Source organism: Cervus elaphus, chromosome 23 (genome assembly GCF_910594005.1).
Source record: "Cervus elaphus chromosome 23, mCerEla1.1, whole genome shotgun sequence".
Lineage (NCBI taxonomy): Eukaryota > Metazoa > Chordata > Mammalia > Artiodactyla > Cervidae > Cervus > Cervus elaphus.
In genome coordinates, this window is record NC_057837.1 from 40220489 (window position 1) to 40222697 (window position 2209).

The window sequence follows — 2209 nt, forward strand, 5'->3', positions numbered from 1 at the left end:
CTCTGATAATGAGTGATGTTGAGCATCTTTTCATGTGTTTGTTAGCCATCTGTATGTCTTCTTTGAAGAAATGTCTGTTTAGATCTTTGCCCCATTTTTTGATTGGGTCATTTATTTTTTATTTTTCTGGAATTGAGCTGCAGGAGTTGCTTGTATATTTTTGAGATTAATCCTCATCTGTTTCTTCATTTTCTATTATTTTCTCCCCTTCTGAAGGCTGTCTTTTCACCTTGCTTATCGTTTCCTTTGTTGTGCAAAAGCTTTTAAATTTCATTAGGTCCCATTTGTTTATTTTTGCTTTTATTTCCAATATTCTGGGAGGTGGGTCGTAGAGGATCTTGCTGTGATTTATGTCGGAGAGTGTTTTGCCTATGTTCTTCTCTAGGAGTTTTATAGTTTCTGGTCTTACATTTAGATCTTTAATCCATTTTGAGTTTATTTTTGTGTATGGTGTTAGAAAGTGTTCTAGTTTCATTCTTTTACAAGTGGTTGACTAGTTTTCTTAGCACCACTTGTTAAAGAGGCTGTCTTTTTTCCATTGTAAAAATATGGAATGCTTCACGAATTTGCATGTCATCCTTGCGCAGGGGCCATGCTAATCTTCTCTATATCGTTTCAATTTTAGTATATGTGCTGCCAAAGCGAGCACTATAGCTCTGTTTCTCTGGAGCTTCATTTCCTTATAAAGTTTTCCATGTCATGTAAAACCTATATTAAACAAGCAAGTCTACTTTTCTCCTGTTCATCTTTGTCAATCTAGCTCTCAGACCCAGTTGGGGATCCTAAGAGGGTTGACATGTACAAACTCTATGACCTAACAACTTCTCTGTGCTGGCAAATTACCCAAAAACAGAGGCACCAGATTGTTTTTCTCACAATATCTGGGTATTTTAAATCCTGTAGTAGATGCTGCTGCAAATAAGTGACTATACTGGAACCTGAATGCTTTTGGGAACAAATCCAGGTATAGCATGGGTGCAGTAGGTGTAAATTCTGGATGTTGACCACGAGAATCAGTGGAGTCATTAGGTGGGCCTATACAATTCCTGCTGTTTACTATATACGCAGTAATGTATAATGGAGGAGGAAATGGCAACGCACTCCAATATGCTTGCCTGGAAAATCCCATAGACAGAGAAGTCTGGTGGGCTACAGTCTATAGGGTTGCAAAGAGTCAGACATGACTGAGTACACATGTATGTTACTGGATACAAAGTGGACCCAGAGAGCAATTTTTAGAAGAAGTGTTAAGAGTTTGGGTGTAAATATCTGGACTCTCTTCAGCAGATCTGAGTAATTGCTTGAACAGGAGGAAGTCCGAGAGAAGTTGTGTTGGAACTGAGGGCAAACGCAGGGAAGCCAGGGTGCTGGGGTAGCCACTGAGACACATAATCTTGTCCAAGACAGGTCTTAGAAACGTTTACTCCAGATCACAGTCATCTACAAGCCAGCCACGTCCAACAGCAGAGCCAGGAAAGAAAGAGAGGGAGGACACGCCGGCTTGGCTCAGAGCAGAGCAGGAACCATGCAGCTTCTGCTGGAAGGCCAGAAGATGATTCCAACTGTACACATCTGCCAACTGACGCTGGGGTCGGCTTTTTACAGCTGAGGTTGGAAGCAGAGCCACACAATGGCTACATCAAAGAGTGAGGTCACAGCCGAGGAGCTGGGATGCAGAGGTTAATTAGCAGAGCATGCCAACTCCCACTTTAATTAGCACATGGACCAGCGATGGATCCTCATTACCTTTCCCCCCAAATCTTGATGAGGCTTTCTCACATTCCCATTTGCAAGAGGACAAAGGCAAAGTAAGAAAAGCAAGGCAGGAGAGGAGGACATGAGGAAATACAGTGGCAAGGGTCACTAATTGCATTTTCCATCTACTAAAATTTTTTTAAAAGTTTACCAGTTAAATACACTTAATAATTTAAGAGATATGAGAAATACAGCCATTGGAGGACAAGTGGCAAAAAGGCAAGGAGGGAGGAAAGGAAGGTGAGGGGGTTGGTGCAGGGAGGAAAAAGAAATAGCCATAAAAATCCATGATTGTTACATGGGAGCCTCTTACTAGATGTTAATCTACAAAGTAGAGATTTCATAAATTGAATGCTTTTTAAATGCATTTGGGACAGTGTGGCAACTTGTTTAGTAGATCAAAAGTCCTTGGTTTGTATGAATGCTCAATAATTATCAGTGTAGTACAACCAGT

General features: G+C 40.9%; 1 non-coding gene across 1 annotated transcript; it reads right to left on the minus strand.

The window, feature by feature from the left end:
• Positions 1–542: 542 nt before the first annotated feature.
• Positions 543–649, minus strand: LOC122682379. The gene has a single exon (XR_006337381.1). It is a non-coding gene; the product is annotated as a U6 spliceosomal RNA (small nuclear RNA).
• Between the last annotated feature and the right edge of the window lie 1560 nt (positions 650–2209).